The sequence below is a fragment of the Pseudophryne corroboree genome, unplaced genomic scaffold (assembly GCF_028390025.1).
Source record: "Pseudophryne corroboree isolate aPseCor3 unplaced genomic scaffold, aPseCor3.hap2 scaffold_690, whole genome shotgun sequence".
Taxonomy (NCBI): domain Eukaryota; kingdom Metazoa; phylum Chordata; class Amphibia; order Anura; family Myobatrachidae; genus Pseudophryne; species Pseudophryne corroboree.
Genome location: NW_026970275.1, coordinates 223,051 through 244,806, shown reverse-complemented (window position 1 = coordinate 244,806; position 21,756 = coordinate 223,051). Strand labels below are relative to the sequence as shown.

Sequence of the window (21,756 nt, the reverse complement as noted above, 5' to 3'; positions counted from 1 at the left end):
CATTATGGCACACAGTATGAGCCGAAATTCACATTAAGCCACATTGTATGAGCTGAAATTCACATTACGCCACACCGTATGAGCCAAATTCACATTATGGCACACAGTATGAGCCGAAATTCACATTACGCCACACAGTATGAGCCGAAATTCACATTACCCCACACAATTTGAGCCGAAATTCACATTATACCACACAGTATGAGCTGAAAATCACATTACGCCACACGGTATGAGCCAAATTCACATTATGCCACACGGTATGAGCCGAAAATTCACATTACACAACACAGTATGAGCTAAAATTTACATTACGCCATAAAGTATGAGCCAAATTCACATTACGCCACACAGTATGAGCCACATTCACATTACGCCACACAGTATGAGCTGATATTAACATTACACCACACAGTATGAGCTGATATTAACATTACACCACACAGTATGAGCTGATATTCACATTACACCACAGTATGAGCTGATATTCACATTACGTCACACAGTATGAGCTGATAATCACTTTACACCACACAGTATGAGCCAAATTCACATTATGCCACAGAGTATGCCATTAGCAGTGCCAGATACCCATAATACCCCCAGTGCTCACCGTTATAATATAAGTAAAACACATTACGAGGGATATAAATAATCTATAGTAATAAAAAAATAGAAATGTAACATATATTAAACACACATATTACATAAGGTGATTTACGGTCTCACTCGGCTCCGACTGCGAGCCCTCCCGAGAGGAATGCTGGCCTGATGCTGTAGCTGCACACTGGCACAAGAGGAGAGAGTACAGTCTGGAGGGGCAGAGAAAGCGCGGATGGGAGGGAGGAGAGCGCAGGCAGGAGGGGAGGGGGAGAGCAAGGAAGGGAGGGAGTAGAGAGCGTGGAGGGGGGGGAGAGAGCGTGAACTGAAGGGAGAAGAAAGAGCGAGTACCGAAGGGGGGAGAGAGCATGGATGGAAGGGGGGAGAGAGCGTGGATAAGAGGGGAGAGAGAGAGCGTGGATGGGAGGGAGGTGAGAGAGCACGGAGGGGGGAGAGAGCATGAATTGGAGGGGGAGAGTGCATGGCCTGAAGGGAGTAGAGAGAGCGTATGGGAGGGGGGGAGAGAGTGCGTACAGGAGGGGGGTGAGAGTGGGGATGGGACGGGGAGAGAGAGCACGTATGGGGGGGGAGAGCATGTACGGGAGGGGGAGAGAGAGCGCGGACTGAAAGGAGGAGAGAGAGCGCAGACCAAGGTGGAGAGAGCGTGGCCGGGAGAGGGGAAAGAAAGCATGGATGGGAGAGGGGAGAGAGAGCGTGGATGGGAGGGAGGAGAGAGAGCGTGGAGGCGGGAGTGAGCGCGGACTGAAGGGAGGAGAGAGAGCATGTTACGGGATGGGGAGAGAGAGCGTGGACGGGAGGGGGGAGAGAGCATGGGCGGGAGGGGGTAGAGAGCATGGCTGGGAAGGAGGAGAGAGAGTGCAGAGGGGGGAGAGAGAGCGCAAATGGGAGGGGGGAGAGAGCACGGACGGGAAGGGGGAAGAGAGCGTGGATGGGAGGGAGGTGAAAGAGCGCAGAGGGGGGAGAGAGAGCGCAAATGGGAGGGGAGAGAGAGCGCGGACTAAAGGGAAGAGAGAGCGCGTACGGTAGGGGGGAGAGAGAGTGCGGACGGTAGGGGGGAGAGAGAGCGTGGACGGGAGGGGGAGAGAGAGTGCGTACTGGAGGGGGAGAGAGAGTGCGGACGATAGGGGGGAGAGAGAGCGTGGACAGGAGGGGGAGAGAGCGCGTACGGGAGCGGGGAGAGAGAGTGCGGACGGTAGGGGGGAGAGAGAGCGTGGACGGGAGGGGGAGAGAGAGTGCGGACGGGAGGGGAGAGAGGTAAATATTAGTCCGTCCTGACTGGCTGGTGCGAGGGGGGCACAGGAACGAACAGCGATCACTGAGCTGCAGGCGTAGCGTGTGGGGGGTGTCTGTGCGCACTAAGCACCCCCTGTGCGCACTAGGCACCCCCTGTGCGCACACCTATGCTCGCACATACAAACATAAGTATACACATACCTGGAAGACACAATTTCCACACTCCTCTGAGCAGAGGCTGAGCTATGCCGATGAGATCTCCCTGCAGCAGCAGTAGCAGCCTCTGTGATTGCGGTCGCGGTTGCGGTCGCGATCGCGGTTTCTATGTATAGCTGTCTCCTTCTCTAAACTCAGAACCCCCCCAGCCCCCCACCCTCCCCTGTGTGTGCAACGTAACAAGTGATAAAAGTGGGTGCCGCTGGACCGTGGGGGAGAGTGCTGAGGTGATTGGGATAGGGAGCTGTGCTGTGGAGCATGGCAGCGCGGACAGGCTCTGTCATCGTTGTGAAGTGCATAGGACAGTGAGCACTTCTGCTTTACTAGTTTCTGTCCAGACCCCGGCAGCTGCGAAGAACAGAGCAGGGAAGCGTCGGACAGCAGCGTACACTCACCCGGAGGTGACAGACGAGGAAACTTCACTCCCCCCGTCACTGCCCCCCCGCCGCCAGGTCGCTCGTCGGCCGTATCCGTCGTCGGGCAGCTCGGCGGCGGGTCGGCCAGTGAGTAGGGCCCCTTACTCCTCGGCTGCGACAGGATAGCGAACATTTGTTGTGTACATTTTACCATCGGATACGCATTTCTGCACAAAACACGCCTACTGTTGGTTGCATACTCCCACACTAGTCGCCCACTTTCACGCCCATTTCGTTAGATAGCGAAGCCGAGCCTCTGTCACGCCTCCGTCACTCCCTGTTTTCGGTGGTGTAGTACGGGCAGATTTTCAGTTAGTAATTTTGCACAAGCGTCATATCGCTCCCTTTGCGCACGCGCTGTTCAGCATTCGCGCACGTGCAGTTTCCGAATTTACACCATTTGCGATGCGATGAACTGCTGCGATCAACTCGGAATGAGGGCCGATATGTGGTCATGCTAATGCCTATTATGCAAGTGATATGTGATCATACTAATGCCTATTGTGCGAATGATATGTGATGTCCTGCAACGTGCCCTTTTGAAATAGAGTTGACTTGCTAACCTACCCTTGAGTACGTTAGATGGTGACTTTCTTAGTGGAATTTAAATAAATGTGTTGTCACCATCCACTCGCATTTCCTTTATTCGAAGTCCCGAATCCGCCAACATTGTCTGGAAGAGCAGGTACGACACTACAACTCCACGCCCACACAGGGGTGCTATTACAGTTTTCTCTACGTAGGGGAGAGTGAGGTAAGTTGACTCACCCCTGTATCTAGGTGTCACACGCCATAGGCAACGTTCACCGCGCTTACGCCTGCGTGCCTGCTGGTCTGTGTTGCGGCATCTGCCTTCGATGGTCCACGGGCTCCGGCGTCTGGCTGGCGCGGCTCCCGGCGGTTCCCCGGGGCAGGGGCGCCACCATGATACCCGGCATCACGTGGGCAGGGAGCAGGTGATGTCATCAGACTGTTCCGCCAATCCAGCGGAGGCGGGAGATTCAAAGGCAGACGCCGGGCAGAGCCTCGGCGCCTGAGCATCGTCTTTTTCCCTGAAGTGGATGCCAGTGCTCTTGTTCCCGGCGAATCTCTCTGCAGTCATACCCCAGTGTCTCCGGCACTTCCAGGTGCCAGTTGCTGCACAGTTCCAGCGTATACAGCGGCTGGTGTGTTTCTCTGCAATCCAGTCACCAGTGCTTCTTGGAGTCAGCGTGGGCTGCGGGCTATACGCCGCTCTCAAGTTCTACAAGTCATCAGTGTCTTTAAACACCGCTCTCAAGTTCTACAAGTCATCAGTGTCTTTAAACACCGCTCTCAAGTTCTACAAGTCATCAGTGTCTTTAATCACTGCTCTCAAGTTCTACAAGTCATCAGTGTCTTTAAACACCGTTCTCAAATTCTACAAGTCATCAGTGTCTTTAACCACCGCTCCCAAGTTTTGCAAGTTACCAGTGTCTTTAACCACCGCTCCCAAGTTTTGCAAGTTACCAGTGTCTTTAACCACCGCTCCCAAGTTCTACAGTGTCTTTAATCATCGCTCTCAAGTCATACAAATCATCAGAGTCTTTAACCACCGTTCACCAGTTCTTCAAATCATCAGTATCTTTAACCACCGTTCTCAAGTTCTACAGTGTCTTTAATCACCGCTCTCAAGTCATACAAATCATCAGAGTCTTTAACCACCGTTCACCAGTTCTTCAAATCATCAGTATCTTTAAAAACATCACTTACAAGTTCTTCAGTCATTATTATCTTGTACCAACACTAACAAGTACTTATTTTCCTGGAATCTTTAACATTGCTTACAAGTTCTCCTATAGGCCTGGACATTCCCCCCATACGTTCCTTCTCTGCTATGTGACATTGTGTTGCTCCCTTCCTGCAATAAAGTTCTTTAATATTTTCACCAAGCTTTACTGTCAGAGTCCTGTATGAGGAAGACCTATATTAAGCCATCCCTGTTCCGACCCAACTGTGGTTCCTCTCCCCTACCATCGGGAGAACCCCCGAGTTCACAGCACCCCCAGCCTAGGTCAGTGACACTAGGCACTGTGCACTGTTGTTGTCATGTGACCATAAGCTTAGGAAGCTCCCGTCATTTCCCTCTGACTGTGATGGGGGGAAGCACATGGTAGTGGTAAGTATATTTTTTATCACATGCCAAAGTTACTATTCTACATGTCCTGTATAGTGACCGTTATGTCATAACAAATTTATCCAGGTGTAATAATATATATATATATATACTGCATATATCATACATGTTGGTGATTTGTCAATGTATAAACCCATGTGAATCATTTAGCGAAATACAGTATTACAATGTAAAAGTACACAACGGTGTGTGTGTGCACTTCAAATGCCCACACACCACAGTGGATGGATCAGCGCTATATGTAATAAAAGCAGAGGTTTACACGCTATACGATTGTGGTGGTCGGAATCCTCCCTCTACAGCCTGTAAGGACTCGTGTATGCATATAGAGCAGTGGTTCTCAAACTCGGTCCTCAGGACCCCACACAGTGCATGTTTTGCAGGTAACCCAGCAGGTGCACAGGTGTATTAATTACCCACTGACACATTTTAAAAGGTCCACAGGTGGAGCTAATTATTTCACTTGTGATTCTGTGAGGAGACCTGCAAAACATGCACTGTGTGGGGTCCTGAGGACCGAGTTTGAGAACCTGTGATATAGAGAGATTGCTCCAGCGCACGGAGGTAGAGCCGCTAAACCGGGCACAAAAATCTCCATACTCCAGCCTTGAGTTGTGACGGGACAGCCGAGTCCCAGGAGCCACCAGTCACACTGCATACTCACCTAGGTGAGGAAGGAGGCGGCATCAGGAGAGGCGAAAAACCAGGTATTCAGGTTGCATCATTCATCCTGTGCAGACTCAGACCACTTTTCTCCAAAGCTCATACAGCCGCATTTAGCGGCAGGTAGTATACCAGCTACATTCATTATTATTATACACGTTTTTTGCAACGCATTGCTATGTGACTATTCTAAAGTATGGTGCTTTCTAATATGGGACTTGTAGTTCTACGGAAATAAGCTACGTATATGAGCTATATACAAAATTTGGAGTGGATCCGAGTATTTCTTTTTTTTTTTTTTTTTTTTATATTTTATTAGAGAACTGTACATGTTATACAACAGAGAATGCATGTTATACAGAAAACATGAACAGTAGGAATGCAAGGTATAAAATTAAAGTAATATGCATTACAAACAGCATAACTCATTTAACGTAGAGCATAATCAAGAGCTTACTTGTGTAGAAGGATAAGAAAAACAGAGACAGACAAGAGGAGCAATAAACAATTGCATAATAGGCATTTAGTTAGAAAGGAGGGCTGCCTGAGGCGAGTATTTCCAAATTATACCAAGACGTTGACGAAATTGCCTTTCGCAATGAATCCTTGACAGGTAATGGCAGAGGACGAATATGAGGTAACCAGACATTAAAAATTGTTTCAGCTCGCTTCTCTTTATTGAGACATTTCGAGCCAATCCATTGAGAAAAGGTAAGACACCCTAGGCAGGAGTAGAGATAACGCCAGAGGGTCTGGTGAAATCCATTGAGACAATATTGTTTTCTTTACAGCCGCTGCCAATTTCGCTAGAAACACCCTTTGTCCCAATGTTGGTCTATTCCTATCAGAGGACGTATATATATCCCACAATGCCCACTTAGGAGTTAGTGTAATAATAATGTCATATGTGTCTTTGATATGTTGACCCACCAACACCCAAAATGTATGTACTTCTGGGCAGCGCCACATGCAGTGAAATAAATCAGCATCTGGTGCCGCACATTTGAAGCAGTTCGAATCAGTGGAAACGCCCATTAATAAGCGTAGTTTCAGGGTGTAATACGCTCGGTGTAATAATTTGTATTGCATTTCCATGTAAGATGCAGATACTAATGTCTTATTAAGACGTGTAAAAGCATCAAGAAGCGTCACAATGGGAACATCAGGTAGATCAACGACCCATTTTCCCGTCTGCAAACCCTCCATAATTAGGAAATATATAAACGGCACCAAATCTTTTGGAAATATGTAGAGAAAATACAGGCTCGCAGGAAGGCGTGTAAGGACTTGGAGCTTTAATAACAGCAGATGAGGGAAATCCGGCACCGCAGATCAAAGGAAGGATATCAACACGACTCCTCCTAAACACGTCACAGCAGCTCAGTGAGCGGGTGGAGGGATCCTCAGGGCAAAACTCCAAGCTGTGAGATAATGAATGAATTCCTGCCCCTTAAGGTGTCTGCTGAAGCAGGATGGTACAAAGCAGCTTGGCACATAGGGAAGAGGCAGTAGGATTATATGTAGGGGGGAATAACAGGACGATGCCTGTGGTGTATAATATTCCCAGATGGTGGGACTCCAGCCGGAGTAAAGCAGTCAATAATGGAGAGGGAGAGATGATATAATGCTAGGGGTAGTGATATACCCAGCCACTCACCTCCAGTTTATTGTTTGCCCTCCAAGAGGGTGAGGTTCGCCAGACACGGCTGTATCAGTGCAGGGGGGGGGGGAGGTATGGGTGCAGGGCGGCATGTCCGCCGGGAGCACCCTCCTCGGGCACCGCAGCTCCGACACAGGCAGTGCAGCTGCACGCAGGGGGAGAGAGTGGCGGGTCAGAGCTGTGGGTACGACCGCTCACCACTCGTCTCCTGTATGCTGCTAGGAGGGTGGAAGATCGCGGCCACAGCTAAATCAGAGCGGGCACGGGAAGATGGCGCCCGCTGAGCAGCGTCTTAAATGCCTTGGTTCCGGTGAAAGCAGGGTGGTGGGGAGCCGGGAATGGCAGCCTCTTTCCCACCACTATCTCCGGTGCCCGGTAGGAACGTCCTCGGGCACTAATCCCCGCTGTAATTAAGTGTTTGTGGGCTGGGGAGCGGAGAGCTCTGTAAAATGTGGCCAGTCGCTTGGTCCGCCCACCGGAAGTCCCGAGTATTTCTTTTAAAACAAGAGGTTTATATTCTTGTATCTTGAATTGCAATAAGTTTTATATGTATGTTTCAAAATATATTTTTATATTTTAAAAATCTGTAAATTAAAAACAAAAAAGTCTTATGGATATTCTCGTTTCCCCGGCATACCTGAGCTGCTGCTGGTGCGGCCCCCCCTTGTTCTTCTCCCCCGCATCACAGCCTTGTCTCCATCTGGCTGCAGGGGGAAAGAGGAGGAGCCCGGGGATTCCCTGCACACGTCACCTCCCGAGTCCGGCAGACATCATCGCGGGGGGCCTCCTATACCGCATTGCGAAACTAATCGCATATTGGTCTCTCAGAAGAGGACCGGGGTGCTTGTCAGAGAGCCCTCACACATTGGGAAGGAGTGGTACAAGCTACACCATTAGTGGAGGCCTGATTAGGTGTCCTGGCATGACAGCCTTGCCTTCACCGTGAACGTATAGATGAACGGGAAAGCCTTGCTTTCACAATGGACTTGTAGATGAACTGGAAAGCCTTGCCTTCACCATGAACTTATAGATGAACCGGAAAGCCTTGCCTTCACCATGAACTTATAGATGAACCGGAAAGCCTTGCCTTCACCAAGAACTTATAGATGAATGGGAAAGCCTTGCCTTCACCATGAACTTATAGATAAACAGGAAATCCTTGCCTTCACCATGAACTTATAGATGGAAAGGAAAGCCTTGCCTTCACCATGAACTTATAGATGAACGGGAAAGCCTTGCCTTTACCATGTACTTATAGATGAACGGGAAAACCTTGCCTTCACCATTAACTTATAGATGAATGGGAAAGCCTTGCCTTCACCATGTACTTATAGATGAATGGGAAATTCTTGCCTTCACCATGTACTTATAGATGAACGGGAAATCCTTGCCTTTACCATGAACTTATAGATGAACTAGAAAGCCTTGCCTTCACCATGAACTTATAGATGAACGAGAAATCCTTTCCTTCACCATGAACTTATAGATGAACTGGAAAGCCTTGCCTTCACCAAGAACTTATAGATGAATGGGAAATCCTTGCCTTCACCATGTACTTATAGATGAATGGGAAATCCTTGCCTTCCCCATGTACTTATAGATGAATAGGAAATCCTTGCCTTCACCATGTACTTACAGATGAACGGGAAAGCCTTGCCTTCACCATGAACTTATAGATGAACGGGAAATCCTTTCCTTCACCATGAACTTATAGATGAACTGGAAAGCCTTGCCTTCACCAAGAACTTATAGATGAATGGGAAATCCTTGCCTTCACCATGTACTTATAGATGAATGGGAAATCCTTGCCATCACCATGTACTTACTTATATAGATGAATGGGAAATCCTTGCCTTCACCATGTACTTACAGATGAACGGGAAAGCCTTGCCTTCACCATGAACTTATAGATGAATGGGAAATCCTTGCCTTCACGGTCATGGAGTCTTATACCGCTTTTAGACCTAAATTGCGGGTTGCAGCCGGGAACCTGATACGGGTGCTACCAGGCTGCGACCTGCGTCAGCCCCCATTTAGACCGGAGTCACCAACCCGGCATATTGCCGGGTTGGTTACGTTGCCGGTGATGCAATGTGGGCGGCTCTTGGAGGTCACATGATCTCCAAGCCCCGCCCGCTCATACACTGTAAACGGGAAGCTGGGTCCCGCGATCTGGCTCCCGTTTACACTGAACAGTTTGCCGGGTTGAACACATGTTCAACCCCGCAAACTACCCGTGTTGGAATAGCGGGTCACTCGACCCCGGATTATTCCAACTCTGCCCTTTTACACCAGCCAGAAACATGGGTTATGCACGTTCATGTGCAATAACCCGTGTTACTAGCTGGTGGTGTAAAAGGGTATTAGTAACATCTCATCACTTGGCCAGACCTTGTTAGATGTGGTTTCATACCATAGCCCAATCACCACTGGCCCAATGGAGCTTACAGCATACTTGCCTACTTTTGAAAAAGCATCTCTGGGAGCGCTGACGTGTACTGCTACATGTGAGAGGCGGAACATAGGAATGACCTACATCCAAATGTAAGTCAAACCCAAAGTTAGTAAAATCTACTTTTAAAGACACTGATATTTTGCAGGATTTGTTTGTGTATTGTGTTTTACAAGAGGTTCCATATACTGTAAGTGGCCATGAGAAACCTTATTTAAATTGCATGTAGCCATAGGGGTCATCAGGGGCGGATCCAGAAAAAAATGAAAGGGGGGGCACCATGACAGGGGAAGAGGAGAATGTCTGTGGTATCAGTTGTATTTGCACGCACCTTCAGCGCGCGTGCTCACAGAAAAGGGGGGTGGACTCACTAGAAGGGGCATGGCCGCACAAGATATGCAATCCCGATTAACCCCACCTCTCGTTATAGTCACACTGGGAGGTACACACAAAAAACAAAGCCATTCCACTTACCTGCTTGCCATGCAGTGGGTCTTTTGTCTCCTAGTCGATGACCAATCCTTTCCGGATGACTGTTCCAAGAAATGGCGGCCTGGCTCCTCTCCATAGCCTGTGCATTATAGTCAGTTGTAAAAATAAAATGGAGACAGCATAGTTAAAAAGAAATGTCCAGCTCACAGCACTCCCCCTTCAATAACCCCCCTTCAATAACCACAATACCCCCTACCCCACCAGTCCCTTCAATGTCCACACCACAGCACTCTCACAGCCCCTTCAATGTCATCAGTACAGTCATACTCTCCCAACCACGGCGCCTTCAGTGTCAACTCCACAGCACTCTCCCTCCCTGCAGCACCTTCCGAGGTCAAACACAGGTTTTTTAAGGGGGTTTCCGTATAAGTACTGTATGTATAAATGTTATATATATATATATATATATATACACACACACACACACACACACACACACACACACACACACACACACTACATATATATATATATATATATATATAATCCTCAAACTGCTGCCACTCTCCAATAATTCAATCTGCTCCAGTACTCGAACATATAACATGTAAATGCCATCCAGGAACCGCACTCAGAGACAAATAATAGCCAAATATACTTCAAGCTGGCTATTATTTGTCTCCAAGTGCCGTTCCTGGATGGAATATCTATCTATCTATCTATCTATCTATCTATCTATCTATCTATCTCTCTCATATATATATATATATATATATATACACACACACACTTAGTGTTCACTCTAGGATTTTTTTAGGGCAGGGTGCTGACCTTGGGGAGGGCACATTTTTGATTCGGGAGGGCACATTTTAATTTAGAAGGGCAAAATGATGTACATACTGTAATATGTATGCAGGTGTCTTAAACTGGCAGCACATTGTATCTTATGAACTATCCTGGGACACCCTCGCTTCAATCTGACAGCAAATTAAATTTAAATGTGCCGTCAGATTGAAGCGAAGGTGTCCCAGAATGGTTTATATAGCATTCATGTGCTGAAAGTTTATTTCTGAAGTGTCTCAATAGGGTTTATATAGTTTATTAAACTATATAAATCCTATTGAGACACTTCAGAATTAAACTGGCAGCACATGTTGCTATATAAACCCTATTGAGACACTTCAGAAAAAACTGACAGCACATATTGCTATATAAACCCTATTGAGACACTTTAAGAAGTAAACTGGCAGCACGTGTTGCTATATAAACCTGATTGAGACACTTCGGAATTAAACTGGCAGCACGTGTTGCTATATAAACCTGATTGAGACACTTCAGAATTAAACTGGCAGCACGTGACAAGCCTGAGGCAGCGGCAGGGAGGCGTGGCAGCACGGCGGGAGCAGCGGCAGCGTAGCGGGGAGGAGTGCCAGCGAGGAGTGACAGCGCTGCGAGAGGAGTGGCAGTGTGGCGGCAGGAGTTTCAGTGCGGCCCGGTGCGGCAGTCCTTTAGTAATCAGCAGGGTGGCAGGGCGGGCACAAATGGGCAGGACGCATAGTGACACTCAGAAAAGGGGCAGAGCGCGAAAGGCTAGAGTGAACACTATACACTCACATATATGCAGACCACCCACATGCATTTACAATGTGTTGTATAGGTAAAGGCCTATTTCCAACGTGGTACACTCTCCCCCCCCCCCCCCCCCCAACACAAACACTCACTCAAACAGCAAACTACCCCCTCCCATGCACTCACTAGGTCTGCTCTTACCCCCACACAAACACTTGGACTGAAAACTGACTCCCCCACCACTCAGACACACACTAACTGCAGATTGTCACTTCACCCAGACACACACTCTAACTACAGACTGTCACTACCCTACCTACCTACCCCCCCCCCCCCCCCCCCCCCACACACACACAGAAGACACACACTAACTACAGACTGTCACGTTTTTCAGTCAGACATACCAAAAGCTTCACACTCTCTCACTATACTGACTTGCATTAGATCTGATGACTCACCACAGTCACTGCTCCACACATCACCGCCTGTGGCTGTGAGAGGCTCCTCCAGACTGCCACTGTAGTGTAGGGGCAGAGAAGACAGGATGCTCCGCAGTACAGTAGCAGGGGAGCAGGTCGTTGCTGCAGTAGGATGTGCGCAACAGCTCCCCCTCAGTCATCTCCCGTTATTACACTGAATAGAGAGCTCTAGATCTGCTGTTTAGTGCCGCGGCTCTAATATTACTGATGGAGAAAGCAGCGTGTTGTTGCTGCTGCTCACCTTTGGGAGAAAAAAAAAGTGCTAGAAATGACAGGGGGGGCACGGGCCTGTGTGCCCCTCCCCTGGATCCGCCACTGGGGGTCATTGTGCCTTATAACCAATACAGGGAAATGGCGCTGATGATTCCATTTGAATGTTTATATCTCTGATTTATCCCCCCCCCCCCCCCAAGAATGTAACAGCTGCGTAATGGGTGTAAGGTGCAATCAGGGAGATTGCTGGTCTATTCAGGGAGTGAGGGAGCTTGCTGCTATTTCTCCTGCAGAATGAGGGAGGGTAGGCAACTCTGGCTTACAGTCTATATTCCCCACCACATGTATGAACACACTAAGGTTAGTTTATTGGGGGTCATTCTGACCCGTTCGCTCGCTGCTGTTTATCGCAGCCGAGCGAACGGATATCTACTGCACATGCGCCAGTAATGCGCCGGTGCATGCCAGACGGCCGAAGGCCATAGCAGCGCTGTGATCGCCTGATTGACAGGCAGAGGCCGTCGCTGGGTGGGAGGGGGAGAAACGGCGGCGTTTGGCTGCCGTTTCGTAGGCGCGGTCCAGCCAACGCAGGCGTGGCCGGACCGAATGGGGGGCGGCCCTCAGCGGCTGCGTGATGTCACACACAGCCGCTGCGGCCAGCGGCAGCGACAAACAACACCCGGCAAGCCACAGGAGCTGCGCTGGTCGGGAGTTACTCCTGAAATACAAAAGCATTGCCAGTGTGCGATGCTTTTGTATTTATGTGGGGGGGGAGGGGCGTACTGACATGCGGGGCGGACTAGCCCTGTGCTGGGCGTCCCCGCCGCATGTCAGGGAAGATGATCGTAGCTGTGCTAAATTTAGCACAGCTACGAACAACTCGGAATTACCCCCTTTGTCAGGAGCCAATTGCCCTACTAGTGTGTTTTTGGAGTGTGAAAGAAAGTGGAGCACCCGGAGGAAACCCACGCAAACATGGTAGGACATACAAACTCCACACAGATAGGGCCTTGGTGGGATTCGTACCCAAGGCCTCAGTGCTATGAGGCAGCAATGCTAACCACTACGCCAACTTACTGCCTAATAATGCAGAGTGAACACAAGTCGGTATAATTGCTCATGCACATGCAAGGAACTTCATGCCGAGTTTTATGCATCTCTGCGGCCGAGTTGCCCCTTCTGTTTCCTTGGTTAGATGCCTGTCGTCATTATCAGTTAGGAACATGGGGGGGTAATTCCAAGTTGATCGCAGCAGGAGAAATTTTTTAGCAGTTGGGCAAAACCATGTGCACTGCAGGGGAGGCAGATATAACATGTGCAGAGAGAGTTAGATTTGGGTGGGTTATTTTGTTTCTGTGCAGGGTAAATACTGGCTGCTTTATTTTTACACTGCAATTTAGATTGCAGATTGAACACACCCCACCCAAATCTAACTCTCTCTGCACATTTTTCCCAATTGCTAACAAGCAGAGTCGGCCCTAGGTATAGGCAAACAAGGCAATTGCCTAGGGCCTCTGATATGCCTAGGGGCACAAGCAGCTTCTGCTGATTAAAATGATATGCGGCATGCCTATATTCTGTGTGTAGCATTTCGTATGCAGATACAGCCACAGTCGCACACAGTATATAGGGATGCCACATATAATTTTAATCAGCAGAAGCTGCTTGTGCACCCTAGACACATAGCAATGCAAATAAGATAAATTTTCATAAAAAATAGGCACCCGGCGTTAGCAGAACTGCCAGTTGACTCACGCCAGGAACTACATGTGTCATTATGTGTAGAAGGGCACTAATAATGTGTAACATCTGTGTAAGGGGCACTATGTGTGTCATTATGTGTATAAGGGCACTAATAATGTGCGGCATATGTGTAAGGGACATTATGTGTGTCATTATGTTTATAAGGGCATTAACAATGTGCGGCATATGTGTAAGGGAAATTATGTGTATAAGGGCATTAATAAAGGTTGGCATATTGTGTAAGGTGCATTATGTTTATAAGGACATTAATAATGGGTGTCATATGTGTAAGGGGCATTACTGTGTGGTATTGTGTATAAATGCATTACCAATGTGTGGCATTATGTGTATAAGGAGCTCTACTGTGTGGCGTAACGTATAGAAAGGGCACTACTGTGTGGTCTAATGTGCATAAAGAACAATATGGGGTGGTGTAATGTGAATAAGGAGCAATATGGTGTGGTGTAATGTGAATAAGGAGCTATATGGTGTGGTGTAATGAGAATAAAGAGCAATATGGGGTGGTGTAATGTGAATAAAGAACAATATGGGGTGGTGTAATGTGAATAAGGAGCTATATGGTGTGGTATAAAGAGCAATATGGTGTGGTGTAATGTGAATAAGGAACAATTTAGTATGATGTTATGTGAATGAGGGGCACTACTGTGAGGAGTAACGTATATAATGTAAAGTGGTACTACTGTCTGATGTGATGTGAATCAGGGACACTATTGCATAATAAATTGTGAATAAAGTTGCACTACTGTGAGGCATAATTTGAATTGGGGGTACTATTGTGTGCCCATGCCCCTTGCCAGAAAAAACACATACCTTTTTGGGCTGTGCACCGAATGTGCACACTGTTCTTATTTAAATTACAGGGGGTAGGTAGGAAAAAAAAAAAAGAACTGCTATGGGTGAGGGGCTGATGGTGCTGGGAAAGGGGTGTAGAGTCAGAGGTGGAACTAGCGGTGGTGCTAGGGGGGCACCAGCCAAAATCTTGCCTAGGGCATCATATTTGTTAGGGCCGGCTCTGCTAACAAGCTTGAAGCTGCGATCAACTCAGAATTACCCCCGTGGACCAGCCGTACTAGGGAGGCCAAACCCCGGGCCGTTTTTCCAATCCCGGGGATCGGGATTGAAAAATGCTCAATCCCGGGATTGGACTGTGTATGTATAATATATATATATATATATATATATATATATATATATATATTATGGTACATACAGCCTGGCACTCTGCTTCAGGGAATAAAGTGATGGAAGCAATGGGATAAATGAATGCTGCAGCACTCTGAGTTGTTTAAACATCACAGGTGTACTGAAAAAATCATGATGTGATTCTTCCAATACACCTTTGATGTTTAAAAGACTCAGAGTGCTGCAGCATTAATTAATTCTATATATATATATAGATATATATAATACTCACTATGGAGTAGAGGGGTCACTGAGGTCCAGAGGCAGGCAGCAGGGAAGCGCAGCGTGAGTATCACTTACAGTGCACCTGCTTTAGAGTCCTCTTTACTTTCAAATTATGGCGGGCAGGAGGGCTGGCTGGCAGGCAGGCACATTGGAGGGCGGATGCTGTGGAAGGAGCGGCCATGGCTGAAGGGGCTGTGCATCGTGACCTCGCTGACGTCACGCCGCACACAGCAGGGCAGCGTTTGAGGCTGAGCCGAGCGCTAGTGCTCAGCGGCGCTGCCCGGTCAAGAATCAGTAGTGCGCATGCGCACGTGAATCCCGGGCTTAAAGGCTCCAATCCCGGGATTCAAATCCCGGCATTTTTGTCCCCAAATCCCGGGATCCCGACGATCCCGATCCCGGGATTGGCCACCCTAAGCCGTACCCTTGGTGTAAACAATACATCTGCAGGGGTTTAGTATGAAATACCTACAATCAAAATCCCAAAGGTCACAATTCGACAACAACTGACCGATGGTCAAAATCCCGACATGGTCAAAATACTGACAAGGTCAAAATACAGACATTTAAAATGTCGACATGTCAAAAAGTCGACATGAGGTTTTAATTGTTTATTGTGTGTCGACATGGACACCGTATAAGTGTACCGAGTTCCCTCGCTGCGCTCGCTGCACTCCCCATGCTTTGGGTACGGTGCCTCCCTGCGCTTGGCACACTATTATATTCCCCCTCCATGTCCACTGGTATGGTTAAGTATGAACAAGTCGTTTTCAATAAAAAAAATCATGAAAAACTAATTTCGACTTTTTTGACCAGTCGACATTTTTAAATGTCGGTATTTTGACCTTGTTGGTATTTTAAATGTCAGGATTTTGACCATGTCGGGATTTTGATCTTGTCATTATTTTGACCATCGGGATTTTGATTGTAGGTAAATTGACCACATCCCAGCTGCAAACAGTTATATTTATGCACATGCACAACTGCATAAATCCCGCAATTCTGTTGACTCTTACTAAGCTTAACCTATGAGCAGATGCCTGCCACCCAGTTACACTCCACCTGCAAGTGGTGGCGCAACTGAGCTATCTACAGCTCCAGTAATTGTGTACACACGTGTAAAACATGCAAAATATATCTGCAGTACTGGCTAGCGTTCATCTCTGCGTCGGCACTTATGACTTTAAGTGCTGCCAGTGGTGCCGAGAGCGGAGGGGAGTGGGTACTCTTTACCCGGGCATGTTAGAGAGTCCTGGGGAAGGGAGGGGGGGGGGGGGGGGGGGGGGCGGCTTGTGTGACTGGTGACTTTCTGTAAAATAAGAAAATTCATCATTACAAATTAAAATCACTAAGCAAAATACAGTAACGATGATCATTAAAAATAGTAGTTCTTCATTTACTTGTCATAAAAGTGCTATTTATGTATAACTAGCTGATGTGCCCGGTATCAACCTGGCAAAGGTTTGCTGGGCGCAACGTTTTACCCCTTTTCACCCACTTAGGAGTCAAAAAATCCCTACTTAGTGGGTGGCTGCAAATAACTGTCACAGTTTCCAGATCACGCGGCAGATCACATATTCCAGGTCACCCAGCAGGTGCTCCGGGAGAGTTCACCAACTGTCACATATTCCAGAACATAATGGTGATGCATTGTAATTGGTTGGCGGATGTTTTGCCAAAAAACTTTGAAATGAAGCAATCCAATTACAACGCTAATATAATTCTGAAAATCTACGGACCAAGAGCTTCAGAGATCTGTGTACTAAGCGGGTCATTCCGAGTTGATCGCTCGCTGCAGATTTTCACAGCGCAGCGATTAGGTTAAAAAAATGGCAAAACTGCGCATGTGCACGTGCGTCGTATGGGTACAAAGAGCATTGTTGCTGTGCAATGGATCTAGCGAAGAATCCATTCGCACAGCCGACCGCAAGGAGATTGACAGGAAGAGGGCGTTTTTGGGTGGCAACTGACCGTTTTCTGGGAGTGGTAGGGAAAATGCAGGCATGTTGGAGCGTTTGCAGGGCGGGTGTCTGACGTCAATTCCAGCACCAAAAAGACTGAAGTGATCGCAAGCGCTGAGTAAGTCCAGGGCTACTCAGAAACTGCACAAACTGTTTTTGCAGAGCTCGGCTGCACAGGCGATCGCACACTTGCAAAGCGAAACTACACTCCTCCGTGCGCGGCGACTATACATTTGCACAGCTGCTAAAAGTAGCTAGCGAGCGATCAACACGGAATGAGGGCCTAAGCCTTGGATGGAGATAAATTGGACGGAGATAAAGTACCAACTAGCTCCTGTCATTTTTCAAACACAGCCTGTAACATGGCAGAGGAGACAGGCGCCACTAAGAGCAAGGAGGGAGCTGCTGTGGTTGAGCATGTGCAGGCATGCGGGCCCCGCGATTGCGATCACGTATAGCGGCTTTTGCTGAAACTGAGACACAGCTGTCTCTGTCTCTAAAATATAAAATTCGGGTCATCGGGGGGGGGGTGGGGGGGGGGTTCCAGGTACTCGGAACCCCCTCTGCGTGCACCACTGGACCCCAGGTACACGTATACGCTGAGCAAAATTTTTGCAATGTACTAGTATTAATATCTGTCAGCTTATAGAAACGTGTGCACTATATTTTATTTCACAACTTTGCACATTTTATATATACAATGGCACGGATCTTGTTTTTGCACTGTCTGCTTCACTGACACTAAAGCATATAAATCTGTGTCGTTCGACATGTGTGTGTTGTGTATCCTATGGTTGTATCTATAATAAAGACGAAATTGGAACTTTGTTCTGCAGATGTGCCAACACCAGTTTTACCGACGGCCTCAAGGCCCCAGAACGGGATGCAGTCAGTTTACCTCCAATCAGAATCCTGACGTTCAAAATCCCGACACCAATTGACCGATGGTCAAAATCCCGACAAGGTCAAAATCCCGACATGGATAAAATACCGACATTTAAAATACCAACACGGTCAAAATACCGACATGTAAAATGCAGACAGGTCAAAATACCGACATGAGTTTTTCATGATTTTTCTAATTGAAACCGACTTGTTCATACTTTACCATCCCAGTGGACCTGGAGGGGGAATATAATAGTGTGCCGAGCGCAGCGAGGCACCTTGCCCAAAGCATGGCGAGCGCAGATAGCCATGCGAGGGGACGCGGTACACTTTATACGGTGTCCATGTTGACTTATGTCGACATTCACACAAAAAAACAACTAAAAAATGCATGTCGGTATTTTGACCTCTGGTGACCTCTGTTGGTGTGTCTCAGATCAGCCGGTGACCTCTGTTGGTGTGTCTAAGATTGGCTAGTGACCTCCGTTGGTGTGTCTCAGGTTGGCTGGTGACCTCTATTGGTGTATTACTAGAGAACTGGATTAGATTCCGCACAGGTATAAGATCATCACAAACAATACCGTTACCAGTATATCTTAAATAACTTGGAAAAATGCCAAATTAGGTTGAACTGGTGGTGCACCCAGAAGTCAGTAATAAATTACTGTACATCTTAAAGCAGAGAGAAGAAAAAAGACTTCTTTGTGGGCGCACTCTTGTTATCTATGAATAAGTTACATTATGAACATAAGAAAATTGATTAAAACTTCACTTTTAATAAAGTAGTTTAAAATATGAATCTCCTGATTCATATTTTAAGCTACTTTATTAAAAGTGAAGTTTTAATTAATTTCCTCATGTTCATATTGATACTTATTCATAGTTAACAAGAGTGAGCCCACAAAGAAGTCTTCTTTCTTCTCTCTGCTCTGTTTATGTGTCTCAGACCGGCCGGTGACCTCCGTTGGTGTGTCTCAGGTCGGCTGGTGACCTCCGTTGGTGCATCTCAGATTGGCTGGTGATCTCCGTTGGTGTGTCTCAGGTTGGCTGGTGAGCTCTGTTGGTGAGTCTCAGGTCGGTTGGTGACCTCCGTTGGTGTGTCTCAGGTCGGCTGGTGACCTCCGTTGGTGTGTCTCAGGTCGGTCGGTGACCTCTGTGTCTGGCTCTGAAGTGATAATGAGCATGTGCGGCCAAATTCACATTGTGGTCAACCAATCCACAGAACCACACCAATCCTGTGTAATCGTCCTTTCCTAGTGTGTGACCAACTGACTCACAAACCTTTGTGATTGGCCAGATTGCTCCATGATGCACTGATCCACATTAATACCCTGGTTATTGAACATGACACTGTATCTGCAGTCCAGCTTGTATAATAAGCTATAATTACTATTACTTGTGATACTGCCCCCATAGCAGTTGCTGTATCTGTGCAGACCAGGCTCAGTCGGGGGGATAGCGTAGCAGCTGCAATGTGTATGTTCTGCGTTATCTGCAGGATACCGATAGTGAGTTATGGGAGTAACCGGTGGTGCACTCATTCTGGAATTACCCCAAAGGGGTCACATGTCCGGTGCTGCTGCCCTGACCCACCTGAAGCACAGAGTTCAAGCAGTCCTGGATTTATAGCGGATAACTCACAGGATCGCCACCCCGCGGGATGATCATCCATTCATTGTGACTTCTCCCAAAATGTACCCCCATGTTTTTGAATGGACATCGTTATGAATACTTTAGCATATTATAATTAGTGAGCTCCGCTGTTCCCCCCGAGGCTGTCCGATGAGAGCCAGAAACTAATCACAAAGCCGCTGCACAGCGCGTTTCACATAATCCTCCTACTGCGCTTCTGTAGCTGCCGTCTTGTGATTCCCGTTCTGTATGTAGCAATAGGTTTTTTTATTTTCTTTATTTTTTTTTATCCATAAAGTTGGATTGAGAAGCAGAGACCGTTTCCTTCCATTAAATGCATCATCGGTCTTAAAATCAATGAACGGAGCTTTATCAAGGGTAATATAAGGCAGTTATAATGGTCCAGTACTGCAGATTATATCATAATTACACAAGCCCTTATATCTATATATACATATAAAATATAGCTTTGCTTTGAACATGCTGTAATGCAAGACTTGAAAAAATAAAAATGCATATTAATAGTTTTCTTGGCCCAAATGTCAGTGTCTTGAAGGCAAAACAAACCCTTCAAGAGGCTGATCTGTGTGTGTGAGTATTTGCTCTGGTACTTATATTATTATTATTATCCTTTATTTATATGGCGCCACAAGGGTTCCGCAGCGCCCAATTACAGAGTACATAACAAATAATCAAACAGGAAAACAGCCACTTATAGGCCCTACACACTGGCCGATATACTGAAAGATATGAACGATCTCGTTCATAAATGAACGAGAACTCATTCATATCTTTCAGTGTGGAGACTCCAGCGATGAACGATGCGCGTCCCCGCGCTCGTTCATCGCTGGTCTCCCGTCGGCTGTGCATGCAGGCCAATATGGACGATCTCGTCCATATTTCCCTGCACTTCAATGCAGCCGGGTGACGGGGGAGTGAAGAAACTTCACTCCCCCCGTCACTGCCCCCCCCCCGCTGCCGGGTCGCTCGTTGGCCGTATCCGCCGTCGGGCAGCTTGGCGGCGGGTCGGCCAGTGAGTAGGGCCCCTTACAGTTGATGACAGTATAGGACAAGTACAGGGTAAATAAACATAGCTGCATCAGCAGATGACACTGGAATAAGCATCAGGTGGCAGAAGACTGATGGATGTGGTGCAGCTGAAGATTATTAAAGTAAGACAAAGGATAAACACATGAGGGAAGAGGGCCCTGCTCGTGAGAGCTTACATTCTAAAGGGGAGGGGCAGACAGACAGGGGTGAATGATTAGTCATTTTACATTTCTTATTTTGTTTTATATTTTTGCAGTTCTGTTATGTAATTTAAGACACTTTTTTTTTTTTAAACACATTTTATTAGAAGGATCACAAAATTGTTACATTAATAACAGAACATCCAAGCGTACTGGGTATTCGAAGGACAAATGTAACTACAGTTGCTTTGTAACATCAACTGAGTGGATCCCTTTTTTTTTATTTTTTATGAACGTTAAGGGAATTGAGGAGGGTAACTCTCAGCAACGGAGTGGCCGTCCGTCAAAGAGAGCTAACGGAGGAAATGAGAGGAAAGTATTACTCAGAGAGAGAGTAGAAGGAATCGGAGGGATAGAGGAGTTGGAACAAATCCAATCAAAGAGGAGAGTAGGGGAGTAGAAAAGGGGGGGTAGAGGGGTGGCCTACAGAGATAAAAGATAAATAGAGCTGCGATGGATGGTGTCAAGTTACAAATGGGGAAGGGGCCTGTTGTAAGATTAGCCATGGGGACCAGATTTTATCAAATTGTTTCGAGGTGTTACGGATAACAGCTGTCATATATTCCATTTTGAGTACGTACCAAATTCGGGAGATTATCACCGGTATTGGGGAGGGAGTCGGGCTCCTCCAGTCCGTGGCTATTTGGCATGTCATTGCCGAACTACATGCCGAAATAGCTTGTTTTGTTGTCTGGTAAGGGTGGGGAAGGACATGGGGAGCAGAAAGTATTGGGGGTTGGGAGGAATG

The 21,756-nt window shown here is 47.3% G+C and overlaps 1 long non-coding RNA gene across 1 annotated transcript in view; it reads right to left on the bottom strand.

Moving 5' to 3' along the window:
* The window catches only part of LOC135037950 (uncharacterized), a 34,950-nt gene extending 22,953 nt beyond the window's left edge, over positions 1-11,997 (bottom strand). Inside the window, exons 1-2 of the long non-coding RNA XR_010232397.1 lie at positions 11,876-11,997; positions 9,891-9,987 (exon numbers count right to left, since the gene is read on the bottom strand). This is a non-coding gene — a long non-coding RNA (uncharacterized LOC135037950). The remainder of the gene's footprint in view (positions 1-9,890; positions 9,988-11,875) is intronic.
* Positions 11,998-21,756: the final 9,759 nt, after the last annotated feature.